The sequence below is a fragment of the Pan troglodytes genome, chromosome 17, assembly GCF_028858775.2.
Source record: "Pan troglodytes isolate AG18354 chromosome 17, NHGRI_mPanTro3-v2.0_pri, whole genome shotgun sequence".
Taxonomy (NCBI): Eukaryota; Metazoa; Chordata; class Mammalia; order Primates; family Hominidae; genus Pan; species Pan troglodytes.
The window spans coordinates 52943935-52966974 of NC_072415.2; positions in this window are offsets into that span (position 1 = coordinate 52943935).

A 23040-nucleotide genomic window follows, 5' to 3' on the forward strand; every position below is an offset into this window, starting at 1 on the left:
TCCTTCACCTCTCTGTGCCTCAATTTCTTTATCACTGAATAGTTAATTAAAACCCTACTTTGTTAACTCATTAAGTGAGCTAATATTTATATAGTGCTTAAAACTGTGTCTGACAAGTGATAAGTACCACACAGGTATATGATATGAAGAGTATGTTATTATTTTGAATCTGTGCTGCTGTCAGTCTACTGTTTACAAACACTCGCCCAAGAAGAGAAGATTATCTTTTCATGTGTTTATTGGCCATCTGTATATCTTCTTTGCCAAAGTATCCGTTCAAGTCTTTTGCTTATTTTTATACCAAGGTGTTTATTTCCTTATTGCACTTTGAGAATTCTTTATATATTTCGGATGTAAGTCTTTTATCATATAAATATTCTGCAAATATTTTCCTCTAGTGTGTGGTTTTTCTTAACAGTATCTTTCAAAGATCAGCAGTTTTAAATTTTGATGGGGTCCAATTTGTAATCTCTTTCTTTTACAGATCATCCATCAGGTTTTAAATGAAACTTTGCCCAATTATTCCATTCCCACTTTTCTGTCTTTTTTACTCTTTGATTGTGAATTCAGTCAATGTCATAGGTCTACTTATCATCTTTCTATAGGTAACTGCCAAGTTTGTAATTCTGGACCCATTTTTTTCTTTGAGCTGCAGAAATGATTCTAACTGCTTCTGGGTTGTCTCCATCAAAACCCTGATTATATCTCAACCTCAGTAGGTCTAGAAGTACATCATCCTCATCCTCACAAAACAAAGTCAACAGTGTTCTCTACCTTTGCAGGGAGCATTACCACCCTCCAGGTCCTACTTTTAGATTTACCTCTTCCAGTATTTGACCTCCATAACTGAAGCAGCTCTTTAACTTTTTCTGCCTGAATACAAGTTCTCTGCTCTTTGATCCTTTTCACAGTGCCCAATTCATCCTATACCCTGACATCAGAGAAATCCACCTAAAGTGTCAACTTGACAAACCCTGTTGTAAACATATTCATATATCAAATGCCTAAAAATGCAACCCAGTAACTCAAGATGGCACATAGAGACACAGCATTTATTCCAGTCTCCTGTTCCAATGTAGCCCTCAACCTCCCTACAATAGAGTCAGTCAGAAGCAGCTACCTGCCTTTCTTCCAACAAAACTATCATTTCCATGATTGGGTTTAATAAAGAACTGAGACTATAATTATCCTGTAATTCTTTAATTAAAACTTTATTCCTCAATGAAATGGTATATATAAACAGTAGCACTTAGCTTCAAGGTCTGGGTTTTTTTGTTTGTTTGTTTCTAGTTGTGTTGCTGAAATTCTTGTGACCTTGAGCAAATTATGTGCCTCTCTAGCTATTCCACCATCTGTTACTCTGTTTTCCATGTCAGCCATACTGATTTGGTGAGAAAGCACAGAAATTGTCATGCCAGCTGTGTCCATCATTCTGTTCTTTATTTACCATATTATTTTAATTTGATTAAGAGGAAAGAATACATGGAAATGTCCCTTCATGATAAATGAGTGCCTTTCCAAATATTAATAGACACTGTGAGGTGTGAAAAGGACATATAGGTAGTGAATTGGCTTTGTTAATTTATCTGTCCATATTTCTCCTATAAAAAGTAGTAGGGTTTTTTTTTTCATATTTACATGGGAAAAAAAAAACCATGAAGTGCAGGGAAACTTTCCTAGCTATAAAGCCATCTTTATCTATCTTTTCTTTGAAATTCAAAGGTACTCCACCCTAGATCCTTCTGCTGAAGTACTAAGGGTCAGAAAACCTTTTGATTGATAATGGCAGAATTTTGAAGCATTCTGATGCTACTGCTTTTCAGTTTTATTCAGTGACTTTTGTGAGTATGCATTTCTCCTCCCTTGCTTTGACCAGTATACCCAAAAGTCTGTGTTTTTATGTGTTTGTGTGTGTCGGCCAGGGGGTCGTATATCTCCTAGTTGTATAAATGATGATTGAATACAGTCCTTAAGTAACCAAAATCATTTCCTAACAGATAGTTTTGCACTTGGAAAAATTATTAAATGATCAGAGTTTGCATTCAGTTCCTCTACCCTTCCCTGGCAGTTGCCATTCTTTTTGGATGGCACATCATTTCCTTTGAGTGCTAGTCTCCATTAAATTAAGATGCAGATGTTCAGTGTTCATGCAGAACCACTCAACTCCCTAAGCAGGCCCAAGTCAGCTCTACCTTGCCCCTGTGTGCTACTGCTGCTCACCATTCCAGTCTTTCTCAGAGGACAAAAGGGGAAGCTAATTTAACAAGAAATTCCCTCAAGAACAATATATTTGCTTTATTTATATTGATACAGTTCTAAACTCCCTTAAAAACTGCTAAGGCATCTAGTCACTCTGATAGGAATATAGGGGAGAAGTTTGGAGGTTTGAGAGTTCTTTTCTCACCTTTCTGGTTACTGGTAGGTAATTTCTCATGCCATTGTCTGCAAAGCCACTTTTCCTTTCATTCTAATTTATTGTATTCTTTACAATGACTTATTTACATTGTAGTCCACCTTACTAAAATGTTAAGACCTCGTCTGTATTCAACTTTGACTCTCTAGGATGTTTCAGTGTCAACAAAAACATTTTCAATAAAATGAGTTTTAAAGACCTAATTAGCTTTTATTTGTAATTCATGAACCAGGCATCATCCAGTCCACAAAATAGACAAAAGCTCCAGTGGGCATGGCAGGCTAGTCACTTTCTGTAAAGCAGGTTGACCAAAAACAAGAAAACAGAGTAGAGCAAAAGCAGATTGAATAACATCAAGTTCTTCAGGTTACTTTTACCAGATAAAGCAGAGGGGATTTTATCATGCTGGATCAGGTTAACTGAAACCCTTTTGATTGGTTGATGTGAATCTCCTGCTTTTTGTTTGTTTGTTTGTTTTGTTTTGTTTTTAAATTGGCTGCTTGAAGATTTGGCTATCAACTCTCTCCTGGTTTCTTGGAAGGTCAGATCTTACAAAGCTGTTTAGCTTAGGTTTTGGTATGGTAACATGAAAGTTTAGCATGAGTGACTCCATTTTGGGTTGGTCTGCTGGGGCCAAGTGTAAGGCCTCAATCCAGATCAGTGGGTTCTCATATATTTTATTTAATAGCACAGTGCCTGGCATATGCTAGATGACTAACACATTTTTGTTAAATGAAGGAATTTATTGTACCAACGGAGTGACCACATATTGCTGCTGTTAAATTAACCTCTCAAAGTGTATCATTTACTATTAACACCTTAATAAAAAGACAACTTAGTTGATAATCTCTGAATAAATGAATGTTTTGCATGCACGTCCTCACTATAAAGTATAAGACTATTGTACAAACTGGAAATATCAAAGCCAAAGCATGAAGAAGAAAGAGCTAATTTTGTAAATAAAGAGCAGAGCACAGACTTTTTTGCCACACACTGACCTACTCACATTCAGTAAAACTCAAAGTCAGTGTGAATACTTCTTTTTGTGATACTTTCATCCTGAAGGCTTACATTAGAAAAAATGATCTTACATGTAATCTAAGTGACTTGCATGTTATTTATTCAACATGTATTCATTTATTAAACATAGATTAATTTGCTCACTGTCAAATTCATTCATTTCACAACTGTGTTCAGCCTTTCAGAAAAACAAAGGAAAACACAATATAGTTCATGGGTTCAAAATTATTATAGCCTAGTGTGGAAAAAAGGCAGCTGTCCACTAGGCCTTGGAATAAGCCAGCATGTGGCAAGTCATTGAACAGATAAATGGGCAGAGTATGGCAAGTTTGTGGGAGAAGGGGAGACTGACTCCAAGTAGGAAGACAAAGTGAGATGTCAATAAAGAGGACTGCCTTGGGCTAGGACTTAAAGTAAATCTCCAAAGAAGGAGATTACAAAAGCAAGGGTGTTCAAAGTTTAGAAAATAAAATGTATTTGGTAAATTATAAGTTGAAAACATAACTGATGCGAAAGAACATAGGAACATATTCCAAAACTGGATTATAGATGAATCACAGAGAGTTAAATTATAGCATATAGAGCTTGCATTTTGTTGTTTGTTTGTTTGTTTTTAACTTTTCCTTTAAGCAAAGCAAAATACCAACTTTGAAGCAGAACAGCAAATAACACAGGTTTCTGATTAGAGAAAAACGAAGGTCTGGCTTGAGTTTACTTTTTATCCATTAAGCATTTTTGACTTTCTCAAATAGCAGTGAGTTGGAACTCAGCTAAATTTCTATAATATTTATTATTGTTTAGTCATTAGTTTGACACTTGGCATTCTGTAATTTACTAAATTACAACCTATTTGAGAGGAGCCCCTGTTCTATTTTACTGTATATTTTTTACAGTCTTGGGCCCAGGCCCTGATATGTAAATGATAAATAAAAAAATTATTCAGACTTTTTTTATCAATATACTTCATAGTAATATCTGATATGGATACTGCTAATTATAATTTTTTTCTCTTCAGTCAGTCAAAGTTGACTTTTACAAGGTAAATGAAATAATATTAGGCTAAGGGTATAGCAAAACATAGACAAGCTATAAGTGTGAATATTTAAACCCTATAAAAACAAAATTACTTTATGGTGGTAAATTTCAGAGAAATATCCTGCAAATTTCCATCTGCATTTTATTGCCCAGAGATTTCAATCATTTTTTACTTTCATCTGTTTATGACAATTATAATTAATGTCTACATTGATGACTCTGAGGCCCTGTAAGATTCTGCAATATAATATCCAAGAAATATTTAATTTTATTCAGTATAATTTTGATATAATCTATTTGTTATGTTTTCATCTTGTAGTAGATGCCATCAGTTATCAATTTGAGTTGTTAAATATTGGAATATATTATTGTGTTCAAATTCTGGATAAGGAGTTACTATAACTACCTCAGTGCATGAAATGGCACTACGTTAGACTAAATATGTAACCAAGCTTTTTAATATTGTGTTTGAATAATTTTATATTCCACTGCAAATACTACCACAAAGCCCTGTTATTAACATTAAAATAATTGTTTTCTAGTTTAAAAGTTAAGAAAATATTACATTTTTACCAACGTTATTTGTGAGATTGCTTTAATTTCTCCTGAGAGATACAAAATTAAAATTAGAGGATGCCTTAGATACAGTTAATATAGCCTTTCATCTGAGAAAATACCCCATAATCAATAATTATTGATCTATGCTTTGAATACCGAGTATGGGAGATTCACTACATTACAAAATTGCCCAGTGTGATCTCCTATGATAGTGAAAAACACTCAGATTTTAGATTAAGGAAGCCTCATTATGAACTGACCTCTCTTACCAATTTACTAACAGTATTATAATGAACAAATATTTTAATCTGTCAGAGCTTTGGTGTCTTTATCTTCAAAACAAAAACCTAACATATGTAGTTTTTATGAAATTCAAATGAGATGATGTAAACTCAGTGTCTGGGAATACCATCCATAGCAAACAATTAGATGTTAGAAAGTTCACATGAAACCCTCTCTCTACTAAAAATACAAAATTAGCCGGGTGTCATGGGCGCCTATAATCCCAGCTACTCAGGAGACTGACGCACAAGAATTCCTTGAACCCGGGAGGAGGAGTGTTCAGTAAGCCCAGATGGCAGCATTGCACTTCAGCCTGGGCAACAAGAGCGAAACTCAAAAAAAAAAAGAAAAAAAAAAGAAAAAAGGAAGGAAGGAAGAGAGGGAGGGAGGGAAGGAGGGAGAAAGAAAGAAAGAAAAAGAGAGAGAAAGAAAGAAAGGAAAAGAAAGAAACAAAGAGAGAGAGAGAGAGAAAGTTCACTCATTTGTCAAGTACCTTTCAAGTAAGAGAGAAATGGAGCTGGGGGTCTTGGCTACTCCAGACCCATGAAATTTAGAAACTGTGTTGAGTCTGGGACAGGTCAGTGTGGGAAATGCACAGTCTCTTCAAGAAGCATAGAGGAAACAACAGGTAATGCCCAACATTGTTATGTCTAGTAGGTGCTAAGTATGGAAGGGTGGCAGAAGAGAAATCTCGACAGACAGCTTAGGAGTAAACTATGATAGCTTTTTTGTTGTTGTTTTTGTTTTTCAATTCTGAGAATTTTGGAATTACACACCAGGTGATGTGAAGCCAAAGATGGCTTTTAAGCAGAAATGTAATATGAATAGGTTGGTGTTTTACAAAACTTACAAAGCTCTCTCTAGAGGTAATGTGAAGAGGGGATTACGATGAGGAGAAGCTAGGCAGCAATAGAATGTCTGGGTGGTTCTTTTGGTTGCTGGGCAGAAAAAAGATCATAATCTGAACTAGGTTAATTAGGCCCATGGCCGAGGAACTGCAAAAGTAAATGTGACCCATGTCACATGACTGGAGAAAATTGTCAGGTGATGGTATGCCTGGGACACATGGGAATAAGAAAGGAACAGGAATCAAAGACGGCTGAGGTTTTCTGTTTGGATCACTGGTTACCATAGACAGGTAATGGTATCACTTCCATGGTATCTCAAGGTACAGAACTGGCTGAAGTAAACAGGGATATGTCCATAATGAGTCCAATTTTGTTTGCATTAAGATTGATGTGCTTGGCTGGGCATGGTGGCTCAAGCCTGTAATCCCAGCACTTTGGGAGGTGGAGGCAGGCGGATCATTTGAGGTGAAGAGTTCCAGACCAGCCTGGTCAACATGGCAAAATCCTGTCTTTACTAAAAGTACAAAAAGTAGCCAGGCATGTGATGCGTGCCTGTAATTCCAGCTACTCTGGAGGCTGAGGTATGAGAATCGCTTGAACCCGGAGGTACAGATTACAGTGAGCCGAAATCATGCCACTGCATGATTTCAGGCTAAGTGACCCAGCGAGACCATCTCAAAAAGAAAAGAAAAGAAAAGATAAATAAAAATAAATAAAATTGATATGCTTTTGGAATATCTCATTAAATTTGTAAAGAAAGCAGTTTCAAACCATGGATTTGCAGTTCAGAAGAGAGGTTGAGACTTATGGATAAAGAGATCTTCAGTTTATTAGTGGTAAATGAAAACACAGAAAGAGATTAGATTCTCTATGGAGTGCTTGCTAGAAAGAGGAGAGATCTAAACATGCCTTTATGAATGCAGAGATTAACTAAAATTGACTAAGGTAATATTTTCTGTGTTCTCTCTTCAAGGAGCTTTGCTAAGTAATTTTTTGTGCTTTTTTTTTTTTTTTTTCCAGACAGGGTCTCATTCTGTTACCCAGGCTGAGGTACAGTGCATAATCATGGCTCACTGCAGTCTCAAACTTCTGGACTCAAGTGACTCTCCTGCCTCAGCTTCCTGAGTAGCTGGGGCTACAGGCATGCACCACCACACCCAGCTAATGTTTTAAAAAATCTCTGTAGAGCTGAGGTCTTGCTGTGTTGGCCAGGCTGGTCTAGAACTCCCGGGCTCAAGTGATCCTCCCGCGTTGACCTCCCAAAGTGCTGAGATTATGCATGAGCCACTGCACCCAATCTTGCATGTTTTTTTTTTTTTCATTTGTATCTATGCAATAATCTTTTAAGTCTTACATCCATATTATTGAAAGGATAAAGAAGAAACATACAGAGATTTAGGAAAGCCGTGAGGAGAATAGAATGCAAGCAAAAAGAGCCTTGAAGAAGCAAGTGTTGGTAAATGCCATCAAGTGCTTCAGATTGGTCATGTAAAAATAGCAGTGACAGTATGTCATTCCATTTGAATAGTAAGAGCTCATTAGTGAAAACAGAAATCTTAGCAGAAAAGTAAGAGTGGAAATCAGATAGCAAGAAATAATGAAATGAGTGGAGTCCAGGAGTTTAGCATTGACATATATGCTTTTAATTTGAAAAGTTGATGGTGACAGAAAAGAGTGTGATAAGATTGTATATTATCCTTGTTGAGGTTATGCCTTGAAATGGTTATGGAATTAGTGGAAAATCATTTTTAAGATATGATTGGCATAATATTTATAAAAACATTTGATGTTATTCTAATTACACATATTTAAAATAGCTTGCCAACGACCCTACAGCTAGGGAGCAGAAAAGGCCAAAATTTGATCTTAATTTTTACAATGAATATCTGACAATCATATGTCTTTTAAATGTATATACATTTCTTGCCTATTCCTGTGAGTTTTTTTTTTAATTATATTTTACCCACCAGTCTGTGATAGATCTTAACTTTTGTGTTTGTTAGTTTTATTGTTTAGTTTTGCTTTCAGCTAAAAACTCTTTTTATAACCTATTGTAAACTTTCCTTCACTTAGATTCAGGCAGTCATTCTTGTCCTACTATCGTTTGTGACTGTAAATAATTTGCTTTGTTTATTTTGTTACCTTGATGATATTTATAGATCATGTCACAGAGACCCTACCTTGAAGACCTCTCTTTTGTAGACTGTATAAATTTCATCCCTTATTCCACAACTCATATACCTTATTCTCTTATCTTGGGATATATTTTGTTGACCTTTTGATTTGTCCTTTTTCTCAACTCACCTCTACAGCTTGTCAGTATTGCCTAGAGAAATTAGGGTGGAAAGCTAATGGTTTAAAATGCTACCTAGCAAAGAGTTCAGATATAGCTTCCCCGACATTCTAACCAAAATACTTATGAAGATGGCGAAAATAGAAAAGCAAATTCACTGAGGAGAAAGCCAAGAAAGAAGTAAGGCTAACTGGAGAAAAAAATAATCACTGACATTTCTCTTCTTAGCTTGGTGAAATCTACCAAGTCTGCTGTCCCAAATACCGAAAGAGAGACATGTGAAACTCATGCACTCTCTGCACTCTCCCCTGATTTAGAGATGAGTTTCTGCAACAAATATAAAACTGTGCATGGATTATTCCATTGTCCAAGTGCTGATTTTTGAGATTTTTCAGGAGCCTACTTTCCCATCATATTTTTTTAAGCCTATCCATAATTGCAACACGGTGTCACATACATAAGAGGAGCGTGGATAGTTATATATTGCACTCTGGAGGTTAGTCTCAACAGAACAAGAGAAATGAATAACCTAAGGAAAAGAGCATTCTGTATATTTTAAATTATCTAAGCACTCCTCTTCAGGAAACTAAGAGTGGGGAACAGGCAGCATGGGGAAACTGAGACTCAGACAGATTCACACATGTGCAAATAAGCAACCAGAAAAGAAGCTTCTGAAAAATGTTGTGGCACAAGAAAAAGAATGTTATCACAATGACAAGGAACAACAGACCTCTGAAAAATCTTACAATTCTATGATTTTTGCTCCAAAAATATTTACTTAAAATATTTACAAGTTCTTAATAGTATATAAGAGTATGGCCTCTATAGAAAAGTAAAAACTTGTTTTAAAATAGAATTTTTATAGAAAAGTAGAACGTGATATAAAGAGAAGGCTTGCAGTTGAAGGTACAGTAGTGGGAGAAGATACAATGTAACACTCATAAAGTAATACTTGTTATTTTAGTGTCTGGACTGGCATATATGATTCTCAGTAAATATCAGCTGTTACAATTAATAAAAGATTAAAAATAGGGTGTACTATTGGAAAATGCAAAGACACCTCTGTTGCACTAATGGAGTTTAAACTCTAATTGAAAATGGGAAAATATATTTGACAAGGTTGAAAATTAAATCAGTGGTGTGGAGCAAAAACTTAAAAATGTTTCCCAGGATGCAGAGGGAAAAGGCAAGTTGGTAACAGTGATGAGAAAAATGATAGAGCTGAAGGATGTTGCACTTTTACCCAAATCATAAATGATGATTGTTCCCTCCATTCCTCTTAGAGAAGTGGAGAATGAGTACAACAGCCATAGTGCCAGATTTGACACGAAGCACCAGCTAAAATCACCAAGTCAGAGGCATGTTGCTGCAAGAGCAGGTATAAGGCAAGCAGGATGTAGACTTTTTTTTCTCCACCTAACTGCTATGTTTGTACCTTAGGGAATAAATATAAGGAAAAGCATCTTGGAAAGAAATCAGAACAGAGCTAAAAAGGACTACAAAGACACAAATAATGTGAAAACAAATGAATACTAGCAAAAACAAGAAAACCAAAATCAGACATTAGGGGGCTCAGCCAAGGAGAAATTTTCTGAATTGGTGAATGTCATGTTTAATTAGTTGTCTTCAAGTGTTATACTGAAGACAGCCCTTCCAGGAGCTAACCCTGGCTGGAGAGGATGTGATTTCCAGAAAATATATTATTATCTCAGTCTAAAAAGTTAACTTACATGTCAGTTAAGGTTTCAGCCCACACATGAGGTCTTATTGTGTTACTGAGCATTGCTCATCAAGATACTTAAGAAAGGGTTTGTTGGGCTAAATAAAGATGGCAGACTGGGAAGGAACCTAAAATAAAAATGAAAGTCAGCGGAGAAAGAGTTGCCAGAGATCAGCCTCTGAACTTTATGTATCAGCTAAGGAGCTCCTACCATTTACTTGAAAAATCTCCCCTGTCTGAGAGACAGGGGAGGCATTGGGCTGCTGTTTCCTTAAGCACTTGGATCTTGTTAATTATGTGCGCATTAAGCAGCATTCTGCATTAAATTTGGCCTTGCAGGAAGATAATATGAATCCTCAACTCAGGCACAAAAGGCTTTGGCAGTCGCCTTAACCTGCTTCCCCATCTTTCAGCATCCCTCTCTACATTGCAGATTTGCATTCCTCCAGCTTAGGCTCCATACATCAGGGATTGCAAGCTCAGGGGGAGCCAATTCAGTGTTTTACTGTTATAATTAATGATTTATATTGAAATAGAATATTTCTCTTTTAATCTTCTACTTATCCTAGTTCTGCCTTTGGAATGCAAACAGTCTAAACACTGATGAAAAGCCCTTTGCATCCTTTTGCTGTTTTCTCCAGGCACAATGCTAGTTTCTGTAACAGTTTTGTGTCATCGATTAGGACTTTTCAGTATGCATTACCCTCATATGAAAGTCTTCTAAATCATTCCTATTATATCTTAGAAAACTCATCTATCTGTCTTTCCACTCAGATAACTAATCAAAGCATAATCCACCTAGCAGTAAGACGAGAAACTCATCAAAGTCTCCTGCAATCAAGGTATCCAATGAACATCCTGCTCTGTTAGATGTGGCCCTAAATCCCAACTGAAGTACTTATTGGGTTTAACTGCTGCTTTACACATGTATGGGCACGGCCTACACTTACTTTCTTTTTTTTTCTTCCCCCAAATGTGAATTTGTGTTTGGATGCAGAAATGCTTCCACCAACTTCCTGGACTGCAAAGTCATGGAATATTTAGTAGCTGTTCATTGCTCCTTGCTTTCTGATGCACTTAGAGCAGCTCATAAACACCCCAAAATAGACCAGGAATGTAAAGTGTGGTGAGTGGATTTGGGTGGTTAATCTCAGTCTCCAATGGGAGAAGGCATTTGGCAACTCTAAGAAAATAATGTAGGCTAAATGTTAGACAAATTAAAAAGTAAGACAAAGTCCTTATTGAGATTGGTAGTTATTGATTCATTGTGAGTCTAAGTACACATGTTAAGCCTCTAAAGAGTCAAAAGTGCTGCTGATGTATTATTGGGTTTGCAGAAGAACAATCAGGATGCAAGAGAGAAAGAATTACTATCCCAGGAATTACAGCCTTCAGTTCTCTTCAGGCTCTGGAAGGAATGATGTTTAATGACTGAGGCAGAAATATCATTAAGTGTCTATTAGAAACTTAAAGTAAGGAATAAGAGTCTACCAACTTGAAGCCCAGCTGGACTTCTTATAGACAGCAGCACTGGAAAACTCGGACTTTCAAATGAGGAAAGGATTCACTGAATGTAACTTACCTAAGTTATTGGCCATGAACAACTTTAACAGAAATTGTCTTATGAATTACTTTGAACATTCTACAGTTAATAATTTTTAAAAAGTCTTAGAGCTGCAGGAGTGTTGAGATATTGTTCCAGCAAAATTTCCTACCTAATTAAGAACCCCCACAGCTGGGCCTGCTGTGTCTTCTTGAATTCCTTCAGCGACACAGAGCAAGCCTCGTCTTTAGCATGAATCCAAAGAACCAGTGATGGCTCAATTAAGGATTTAGCACCAGAAGACATGGTTCAATTCTTAGCTCTGCCATTTACTACACGGATGAATCACTATGTTTTAGAAATTCTGTTATATATTTTAAAAACCTATAAAATCAAATAACACTCAACATAGACTATAAAAATATAGCTGGTTGTTTTTAGTCTAAAATATGACACAAATGTATGGTATATGGTTTTGCTATTAATATTTTGAAAAGACTATAATGTATTGAAATAAATTTGGTTTATTTGTAATTTCTTCCCATTTGTTTTAGTTTTACTGTGTGCAGCAATAGAGAACAATCTTCCTCAAAAATAAATATTTAAATGATTGGCAGCAGTTATCCTCCTTCAGCTTAGTTTTGTCACTTGGAGGCCCTCAGTTACTGCCAGGTTTCCTCTTTGGAGACACACTCCTTGTCATATTGCTTACCTTCCTTTGTGTGTTTCATATTCAATTTGTCAGTGACACTCTTAAAGTGGGGAGCTGGAAGGAAGCATAACACTCCTGGTATCACTGAGCACTCATGGATACAGTGAGATGACTCTTGGAGCCAGAGTATCATGCTTTTATAGAGACATCTTTAGCATATTCAACCATGCATTCATTAAAATATAGTATTTTTCCATGTATTTGAATGTTCATTCAAATCCTCCTTTTACCGTTTATTTTGCAACTATGCCTTATTTCACTAAATGGATGGTCAATCTTTAGGGGCAGAGGTTACTTCTTTTGATGCTAATGGCACTTGGCGTCTGCTAGGCTAAGTGTTAGATGTTCAAAGATAATATGTATTAAATTGAGTCAAATTAAATGGTACTTAAAACTTCAACAGACAGCAGGCTAACTATTGTCCCAGAAACCACCTAGAATCATTATTTGGGTATTCTTTTCACATAAGGTACGCAAATAAAATCACAAGAAAAAAAATAAAGTGAAGAGGGAATGGCAAAGATCTCAGCCTCCAATACAATTAACCTATGTTCAATAACAGACTGCAATGTGAATATTGATAGTGTCCATATAAGCCACACAATAGCAGACGATTGCAGCAGATAAAGACTTAGGACAGGCTATCCTCTGTTTTAGAAAATGAATACCCCTTGATCAGAATTTGTTAGTGCCCTATGTTAGAAAGTAACTATTCTCTTTTAAAAGTCCACTTGGCAAAGTGTCCCTTGATAGCATCCAGTCTCCCAGTACCTTTAATTGTTTCCAGATCACTAACCATTTGATCGAGAGAGCATGGGGAGTGGGGTAAAAGGGAAAGTGAAACTGAAAGCTGAAGGGTTTGGAGCCACTACTAATTGAAGGTCAATCAGGAAAGTATCGAGCATCTGACAATGAAGATCTCAGTCAGAGACAAGCAAGGGTTTGAATCCCAAAGGTTGTGTCTGCTGGGAGCACTGTTCAGGGAGCATTGTGCAAAAGGCACTGGTTGCACCGGGTGGAGGTGCTCATGCCCTACCCAACCCACCACGGTGCAGGGCTGCCCCTCCGAACATTACAGGGCACTGAGTGGATCTCAGGGACAAGCCTTTTCTCTATCCTGGCCCATCCTTTCCATAAACGACAACTATTTTTCCCTATCCTCTGTTTATATATTATATGACTCAAAGCCTTCATTCTCATATTCACTCATTCCTTCTTTCTTTCATCTTCTTCTCAGCACTCTTAAGTCCATATATTTCAAATCTTGAATATTTTTTCTTTTTTTTAACTTTTAAAGTGGTTTTAGTTTTTTAGATTTTAGATTCTGGTAGAAGAATTAATTAAATTTTCATCTGATCATTGGATCATTTTTAAACAGTTGAAGATTTTCTTTCTGTTTTTTTTTTCTTTTTTCGTTCATGTCATGCCCTGTAAATTTGCAGGGGGTATCTTTAAAGTAAGGTGAGAGTAGGTCAGCTATAAAACATTCAAGAAATAACCCCAGCTGCCCCCTTCCATCAGCAATGGCAAGGAAAGCACTTAGGGTTTCTGCCTCAGTGGAGCATCAGACTGCAGTTGCAGCCGAGGAAACATGTGGCTTTCTGAGGCAAAAGTTCAGGTTGGATTCTCTGGATTGTGACTTTGAGATTAATAAGCCCCCCAGGGAGCTCCACTGGAGATGATTTTGGCTATAGGAAAGTTTTCTTTAAATCGGGAAAACAGGCTTCTTAGAGTAAAGCCATCTCCACTCAAGCTGTCACTGTAACAGAAAATAGACTGTCACTTCCAGCTGCCAACACAAGGCTTTGGGGGAACACTCCACATTCAGAAGTGTTTAGATTTTCAGTTGAATACGGTTGATTTTCATAAAGTGACCAAAATCTGCATGCTGCTCTCGCCAATCCTGTACTTCAAAAAACCATATAAAACAGTTAAATAAATAAGCAAAGAAAATAGAAATTAACCTTATGTGCAAAAAGTTCTAATTGGAATTCTCCTTTCCAGTCATTTTTTTCTTCAAATAAAACTACTAGCTCTTTAAAAATTAATCAAAATTATACTTCTGCATAGTTTGCAGATTTGAATAAGCACAGAAAGGTTAGAATATAAATGAAATCTTAAAGTAAAACATAAACTTACATTTCGAAGAGGACTTTGAAAATTCATAACACTAGATAGGGCTGTGTTTTCCCTAAGCTGTGTATGATGCAAACTGACAATCAGGCTAGAAAAAGTCTACTTCACACTTCGTGGTAGCATATGTCACAGGTGAAAGATTTGATTTTAATGTAAGTACTTAATCACCATTTCCAAATAATGAGCTGATAAAATATACATTTTAATTTGAATGACAAACAACAATATTTTACTATGATTTACAAAGTATGCCAAACTTTGATTACAAATTTGCAGATAGAAAATAATTCAAGGACATTTTCTAATTTAAAAAAATCTCAGACACTCCTCAGAGAAGTCATTTATGTGACCAACAAACATATGAAAAAAAGCTCATCGTCGCTGATCATTAGAGAAATGCAAATCAAAACCACAATGAGATACCATCTCACGCCAGTTAGAATGGCGATCATTAAAGAGTCAGGAAACAACAGATGCTGAAGAGGATGTAGAGAAATAGGAATGCTTTTACACTGTTGGTGGGGGTGCAAATTAGTTCAACCATTGTGGAAGACAGTGTGGCGATTCCTTAAGGATCTAGAACCAGAAATACCATTTGACCCAGCAATCCCATTACCGGGTATATACCCAAAGGATTATAAATCATGCTACTATAAAGACACATGCACACATATGTTTATTGCAAAACTATTCACAATAGCAAAGACTTGGAACCAACCCAAATGCCCACCAATGATAGACTGGATAAAGAAAATGTGGCACATATACACCATGGAATACTATGCAGCCATGAGAAAGGATAAGTTCATCTTCTTTGCATGGACATGGATGAAGCTGGAAACCATCATTCTCAGCAAACTAACACAGCAACAGAAAACTAAACACCGCATATTCTCACTCATAATTGGGAGTTGAACAATGAGAACACATGGACACAGGGAGGGGAACATCACACACTGGGGCCTGTCAGGGGATGGGGCGCTAGGGGAGTAATAGCATTAGGAGAAATACCTAATGTATATGACGGGTTGATGGGTGCAGCAAACCACCATTGCACGTGTATACCTATGTAACAAACCTGCAGGTTCTGCACATGTATCCCAGAACTTAAAGTATAATTAAAAAAATAATAATAATAAAGACTGCTCTTCCCACTTCTAAAAAGCAAACAAACAAAAACTGGTGGCACTGAACAAATATGGAATAAACTACAGGGATTTGGATTTTTAAGTCTGTTAATATTTTTACTTTGCTCCCTTGTACCATTCACAAAGATCTTGGTTATATAATAATATAAAATTGGAGGCCGAGGCAGGAGGATCACGAGGTCAGGAGATCGAGACCATCCTGGCTAACATGGTGAAACCCCATCTCTACTAAAAATACAAAAAATTAGCTGGGTATGGTGGTGGGTGCCTGTAGTCCCAGCTACTCAGGAGCCTGAGGCAGGAGAATGGCGTGAACCCGGGAGGCGGAGCTTGCAGTGAGCGGAGATCGCGCCACTGCACTCCAGCCTGGGCCACAGAGCAAGACTCCGTCTCAAAAAAATAAATAAAAAAGAATATAAAATTGAAAAAAAACTCTCTTAAGACATTTCTCAGGCACTTTGAATGTGTAGAGCATTCTTTCAATGATATCACTTAAAATATCAACCTGTGCCCTGTTACATGTCCACTCATAAAATCATGTATGACTTTGCATACTTGCTCAGGACTATTAGTTGAGATTTTGTAGGAATATTGTGTAAACTAGTCTCACATAAAGAGAGTATATGGTCACCTTGATAAAGGATTTGAGAATGCTAAAAAGAGACTCTTACCTTGAAATGTCTACTTCACATGCCATCATTGTGTTATGATGTTTAGTGATTTATAAACTTACAACATCTTTGAGCTGAGAGAGATTTTTTAGAAATGGTTTATGTGTATCTCCTCATTTTAAACACTACAGAAGAAAAATCTAGACAGACTGGGTGACTTTGACAGATTCCTCATCTATCTTCCTAGAAGTTGTGTTAAGATCCTGAACGCAGGTGTCTTAATTCCAGTCCAATGATTACTGGACCCAGGTTTGCCCTTCCTCCCTAAATTGTTTTAAAATTCAATATTTCCTAGAACAAATTAGTGATATGGTTTTGCTGTGTCCCCACCCAAATCTCAACTTGAATTGTATCTCCCAGAATTCCCATGTGTTGGAGGAGGGACCCAGGGGGAGGTACTTGAATCATGGGGGATGGTGTTTCCCATGCTATTCTCATGATAATGAATAAGTCTCAGGAGATCTGATGGGTTTATCAGGGGTTCCTGCTTTTGCTTCTTCCTCATTTCTCTCTTGCTGTTGCCATGTAAGAAGTGCCTGTTGCCTCCTGCTGTGATTCTGAGGCTTCCCCAGCCATGTTGAACTGTAAGTCCAATTAAACCTCTTTTTGTTCCCAGTTCCGGGTATGTCTTTATCAGCAGGGTGAAAATGAATGAATACAGTTAGGTTCAGACATCAGTTCAAGTTTTGTTTTCTTTTGCTACTTTCCTAATTGTGGGCTTGCTAATGAGGTCTACCAGGAGCTGGAAATTAAAAACTGGAAGGTGGCTCAATTAGACAATGAGGGTGGGGGATGGAAAGACACTAACAAAACGTGGGGTGTGGAAAATCACTGAGACAAAGTTTATTGTGCCGTCTAAACCCATGGTTGTACCGAAACAACAGCTAATGAAAAAATATCAAACCAAATATTGAAACTACTGTAGCTCTCTCAAAATTGAGGCTTTTCTGATGATGCCATTTCTTTTTGATCATGGTCCTACCATGCCCAACTCCTATTTCCTAGGAAAAATAATGCTATAAAGAACATGAGACCGGGTGTGGTGGCTCATGCCTGTAATCCCAGCACTGTGGGAGGCCGAGGCAGGTGGATCATGAGTTGAGGAGTTCAAGACCAGCCTGACCAATATGGTCAAACCCCGTCTCTATTAAAAACACAAAAATTAGCCAGGCAAGGTGGCAGGTAGCTGTAATCTCAGCTACTCAGTAGGCTGAGGCAGGAGAATTGCTTGAACCTGGGCAGTGAAGGTTGCAGTGAGCTAAGATCATGCCACTGCACTCCAGCCTAGGTGACAGAGTGAGACTGTCTCAAAAAAAAAAAAAAAAAAAAAAAAAAAAAAAAAAAAAAAAAAAAACGAGAAGGTCAAGGTGCAGAATCTGGTTCCATTCGTATGCCAAATCTAGTGGAAATGACTTTCCTGCAAGCTGAAGCACAGTTCAGAGGAAGATGACACAGGTGGTAGATGTGTGTCTCTCATTTTTTGATAATGAATAGATCCTCCCCCACTAATTTTATTAAGTGCATTATAATTGTTCCTCTTCTTGTAGGTAATATAAAATATCATATGTTTGATTAATGTAAATGGGAACATGCACCAGCTGATTTTCGATAGGTCAGAAGTTGACTGGAGACAGAACAATAATTTTGCTGACAAATGCACTGGATGTATCCAGAGAGCAAATTCTGAAAAAGGTAAGAAGGACTGAGGATCTGAGCTGAAAAATACAAAGAAGAAGAAAGCAAGCAAAGGAAATGTAAATTTGTCAGGAGCTAGCTTGTGCCTCTACTATATGCAAATTTTCATCCTCCTCATTTCACCAAGAAAGAACTTTGACTGAATGGAGAAGTGGCTGGGGACTGGCAGTGAGTGTGATTAGAAGGAGGAGGAATTTGGCTGCGAGTATATGTAACATACCTGGGTCTATTGACAAGGATTTAACAGCCCAGAAAGGAAGATGGCTATAAGAGTAAGTAACTCAAATAAAATAAATCTTGACAATGCTGTGAGGAGACTATTCATTGCTCTCCTGAGAGAAAACCCCTGAGACTTTGTGGAAACAAAGATGTCATCATGGAGGATAAATTTTACTGGAGGCATGCACATGTACAAAAACTAAAGAAAAGTTTCCCAGACAAAGAACCTGAAGAAGTAGTGATATGATGCACAACTGGCTCTCAGACAGATACAGCATCTACGGTGTCATTTAATACTCACTTACGTGTGCATGAGGTAAGGATTAACATCACCATTTGTCAATGAAGAAGCCAAGGTCCATAGATGTTTAGTAACAGACACAAGACCACATTGGCAAGGACAGAACTCAAAACTTGTCTGTAGTCTTTCAATTACGCCTCAGGGCTTCTCATTCCTTTCTACATAGGCATATTATAAAAAGCAAAGAAAGACCACACATTTTCTGAGGTGCTCCACTATATGCTGTAGCCCAGTAATAGAGTATGCACAAGATTGCAGAGATATGTTCCTTTAGGGATCTTGCCCAGAACTTGAAGGATGAACCAGAATGACTCTATTCTCAGGATCTCTCTACTTACTAGGAATCAATCCTTCCTCATAAGCCTGGCACTGATTCATGTAGGTGAGAGAGATTCCCACTTTCTCAGCTAATAGAAAATTTATTTTTGAACTCTTTCACGCACTTATTCTTCTGCCACAGGGAGCCTACTCATTAATGTGATCTCTCACTTTGCACCTAATTAAATGCATGTAAATTCAGAAGTACATCATGTCATTGTACTAAGAAATAGATGTGCTGGATATAATCTAAAGCCTTCTAGGAATTTAAAGTTCAGAAATACGATGGTAATTGCTTTCAAGTTTGAGTGAGTGTTTCAAGTGTTGAGACTGAAGAGCCATGCAAAGAAAGGACACCCATGCAGTCACCAAGCATATGGTGCTCAGAATGGCCTTCTGTTCTTCCCAATTCCATTCCTTATGACTTTGTTGAAAGAGGTAGAAGTAATTATTATGGAATTTAGAAAGGATACCTAATAATATCCTTAGATGAGGGATGTCTAATCCATTTGAACGTCATGATTTTTTAATCTTCTGTCCACACCTCCTTATCCCTAGCCCACTTCTGGCAAAATTATTTGGTATAGTAGTATAGTACTTTGCGGGAGTTTCTCAGAGACCATTTCTGATCTACAGAACTTTGAAATTTGAATATTGAAGCCAAATTTGGCATCATTTAAAATTTTAAGATTTGCAATTGCCTTAGATATAAGAAGTCCATAAATACAGCTTTAGCCTTTTAAGATGGAAGAAAATGATTTTTAAATTGAAAAGGAAGGACAAATTTTTTTTTCAATATATTTATCTGCCTCTCAATCTTATAGCCTCATAATCATATCTGGTATTATTGGACTGAAATTTTTATAAGCAGATTAAAACTCATTCACTCTAGTGAACATTATTCTTTAAAGCGGTCTCCATAGAACACTATTATAGTTATTCTAGCTATTCATAAGGTGCACAAATATTTCAGAACCCTTTCTTTTGGGTTCAGATCTTTTATCTTCAGATCCAGTTCACAAAGTGCAGAAAGCATGAGTTTTATGAATTTACTGTGTCCCATATTGTTTATTGCCCTACCCTATTTCAAACAATGTGCTTAATGACCAGTTTCCAAACAATATACCTAATATTTTGAGGAGATTTCCATAGAGATTATCTGATTTTTTTTTTCATCAAAGTGAAAATTTATCTTTGGACTAAATATACAATATAATGGTCCTGTTGGTACTTATTAAGAGCATCTAAAGTGAGGCATTTCATAAAAACAATTCAGAGAAAGGAGATCTCAAAAAATTATGGAATTTATTTAAGATCTCATTCACAATGTTTAGTTCCTGACAAAGTTGGAACATGGTTGAATTTAACCTTGATCCTGAACGTTGTGTTTCAGAGCTCTCTACAGCACTCTGAACCCCTCTGAATTTCTGTCACTGAGATTCTTGGTCCTCCCCAATCTGGCAATTTGCACACAGCCTGTCTCCTTCACCATGTAGGTCCTGCCCCAGGCCATTGGTCTTCCCATTTTTCTCCCAGATATGTAGTTTTCTAAGGGCCTCGTTTGAAAAAGAAGAAGGAGGAGGAGGAGGAGGAGGAGTTTAATTGGGATACATGATATGGTTTGGCTGTGTCCCCACCCAAATCTCATCATGAATTATAGCTTTTATAATCCCTACATGTCATGGATGAACATGGTGGGAGGTGATAGTGAATAAATCTTATGAGATCTGATGATTTTATAAAGGGCAATTACTCTGCACACTCTCTCTTACCTGCTGCCATGTAAGATGTGCCTTTGCTCCTCCTTCACCTTCTGCCATGATTGTGAGGCCTCCCTAGCCATGTGGAACTGTGAGTACGTTGAACCTCCTTTTCTTTATAAATTACCCAGTCTCTGGTATTTCTTCATAGCAGTATGAAAATGAACTAATACAAAATATAATTCCAATGTTTGTTCAAAACATGATCTCATTACTTAGAACTGTTAATAATTATTTGTCTTAAGCGCTGTAGTGGAATTAAATTCATTTTCCCAAATAAATGTGAGCCTGATCACATGAACAGAGTGGCCAAATATGCCAAAATATGAATCACTCAGGTGTAAATGAAGACAATTCATGCTGTTCTTCTGTTGAGAACATCATCTTAATCTTCCCTTTGAAAGACCCACTGAAGCAGTCCCATCTGTCAGAACTTCCTTAGACCATGCTGCCACACTGCCACCTCATTCATTACCTATGATACTCATTTCAGAGTTACTCAACCACGTATCTGTAATTTCTGGTATGTTGTGAGCTACAGTATCTATTGAAAACACTTCACATTTCTTAACTTTTTCACTGAATTCATCTTGATTCTTTGAATCCCTGCATTAGAGTATGAGATCCATTAGAGCACAAACCATGGCAATCCCTCCTCTATATGCCCTATACCACAAGTAGATTTAGTAGTTACTTGTTAACTGATTATTTTAATGGGGATTCCTTACATAAATCTGCCTATCTTGTAGGTGTAAAAAAAAAAACTCATCTGGGGAGAAGTACTGCATTGTTATTAACACTCTCCCTTTCCTTATTTTACTTTCTATTTGAATACTTAGAATACTTAGCAAAGTCTCTGAGTTGAGGAGAAAGGGGCAAGCCTTAGTTCTTGAAGCTCCCTCCAGTCTGTCCATGACTTGAGCTGAAACATGACTAGAAAAGTCCAAAGTCTTAGGGGAGGTTAAAGAAGCAGAGGAAGTCCATGAGATGGGAGCACATTGCTATGACTATTGACAAGGAAATACAGAGTGATTTATTTTATTTGAAAATTCTGTCTATGGCAATTGCCCATGACATTTGCAATCAATGCTTTAGTTAAAGTCCTAGAAGGCAGGGTCATAAGTATACAGCACATGTAATTAGGAAATGTAGGGCCCAAAAGACGAGTCAAAATTTAAGTAGAAATAATGTTAACTCTTATACTTAGATTCTTTAAAGTATCTGAAAGTACATATCAGCAGATCAGATTGAAAACAAATCTTGACTTTTGTTGACTACAAGTCACACAATATGAATGTTATGAAAACCAGCATTAATTTACATTAATAAAAATACTATCTAAGTCAGGCTTTCCTATATTCTATATTCATCTGCTCACATCTGTAGTACAGTGTTCAGTTCTGGATAAAGTATTTACAAGAATATTGATATATTAGTTAAGTCAAATCCACAGGGGAATAGCCAGGATGATAAGAAGGCTAGAAACCAAGTCTCTTGATTAAAAGTTACAGCAGGTGAGAATGTCAATAAAAGAGAAAGCTAAGAAAAATAAAGAGGACGTCTTCAAATATTGGAAGCACTAATATGTGGACAGAGCACTGTTTGTGTTGTAAAAGCTACTGATAATCCATGTATATTAAGAGAATGTTCAGCCAAAGACTGGTTGCCTATCAAACTGAGCTGTACACATTAGGATCAAATGACTCTGGGGTTAGGGACTCCCTCTTAGTCAAACTGTTCAAACAGGTATTGAAGACACACCTGTTAAGGATTCTTAGAAGGGATTCTGATACTACAGACAAGGTAACCATTGAGGTTGTGAGAGGTGACAGCATTCTGGCAGCCCTGGCAGCCCTCACTCGCTCTTGGTGCCTCCTCGGCCTCGGCGCCCACTCTGGCCGCACTTGAGGAGCCCTTCAGCCTGCCGCTGCACTGTGGGAGCCCCTTCCTGGGATGCTCGAGGCCGGAGCTGGCTCCCTCAGCCTGCGTGGAGATGTGGAGGGAGAGGTACAGGAGGGAACCGGGGCTGCCCACTGCACTTACAGGCCAGCTAGAGTTCCGGGTGGGCATGGGCTTGGCGGGCCCTGCACTCGGAGCGGCCGGCCGGCCCCCAAGCCCTGGGCAGTGAGGGGCTTAGTACCTGGGCCAGCAGCTGCGGAGGGTGTGCTGGGTCCCCCAGCAGTGCCGGCCCACCAGCGCTGTGCTTGATTTCTTGCCAGGCCTTAGCTGCCTCCCTGCGGGGCAGGGCTTGTAACCTGCAGCCTGCCATGCCTGAGCCTCCTCCCCACTGCCCCATGGGCTCCTGTGCACCCAAGCCCCAACAAGCGCCACCCCTTGCTCATGGTGCCCAGTCGCATTCACCACCCAA